This window comes from Orycteropus afer, unplaced genomic scaffold (assembly GCF_000298275.1).
Source record: "Orycteropus afer afer isolate SDZICR_OR568_19922 unplaced genomic scaffold, OryAfe1.0 scaffold00647, whole genome shotgun sequence".
Classification (NCBI taxonomy): domain Eukaryota; kingdom Metazoa; phylum Chordata; class Mammalia; order Tubulidentata; family Orycteropodidae; genus Orycteropus; species Orycteropus afer.
This window is the reverse complement of record NW_006922234.1, coordinates 788,820-789,881: the sequence shown is the minus strand read 5'-3', so window position 1 is coordinate 789,881 and position 1,062 is coordinate 788,820.

Genomic DNA, 1,062 nt, shown 5'->3' with positions numbered 1-1,062 from the left:
GTCACCCCTCCACCTTACCAAGCATGACATCCTTCTCCAGAAAATGGTCCCTTCTGACAACATGACCAAAGTAGGTGAGACGAAGTCTGGCCATTTTCACCTCCAAGGAGCATTCTGGCTGCACTTCCTCCAGGACAGACCTGTTAGTTCTTTTAGCAGTTGATGGCACTTTCAGAATTCTTTGCCAACACCCCAGCTCAAAAGCATCAATTTTTCTTTGATCTTCCTTATTCATTGTCCAGCTCTCACGTGTATATGAGATGATTGAAAATTCCATAGCTTTTGTCAGGCGCACCTTAGTCCCCAAGGAGACATCTTTGCTCTTCAGCACTTGAAAGAGGTCCTTTGCAGCCAATTTGCCCAGTGCTGTACGTCGTCTGACGTCCTGACTGCTGCTGTCCTTGCTGCAGGCAAGGCCCCAGCCCCCTAGAGCCAGGAAAGGGAGGGAGCGGTGGGGGAACCACAAAGTGGCAGGATCCAGGTAGGAATTAGGTAAGGAGAGGGTGCAGAGCTGTCCAACAGCTAAGGGAGACATACTTGTGTGTCAGTGTGTCATTCTGTGGGGCTTGCACATTGCTATGAGGCTTGAGGCTGTGCCACCGGTGTTTCAAACGCCAGCAGGGTTGCACGTGGTGCACAGGCGTCAATGCAGCTTACAGACTGAGACAGACTAGGAAGAAGGAAGAGGCCACCCACTTCTCAAACAATTAGCCAGGGAAAACCTTATGAATAGCATATGACATATAGCACTGGGCATCTGCTGAAAAGCACCTCTTTCAAGTGCTGAAGAGCATAGATGTCTCCTTGAGGACTAAGGTGCCTCTGACACAAGCCATGATATTTTCAATCGTCTCATATGCATGTGAGAGCTGGACAATGAATAAGGAAGACCAAGGTAGAATTGGGGTGCTGGCGGAGAATGCTGAAAGTACCGTGGACTGCGGAAAGAACTAACAGATCTGTCCTAGAGGAAGTGCAGCCAGAATGCTCCTTGGAGGCAAGAATGGCCAGACTTCGTCTCACCTACTTTGGTCATGTTGTCAGAAGGGACCATTCCCTGGA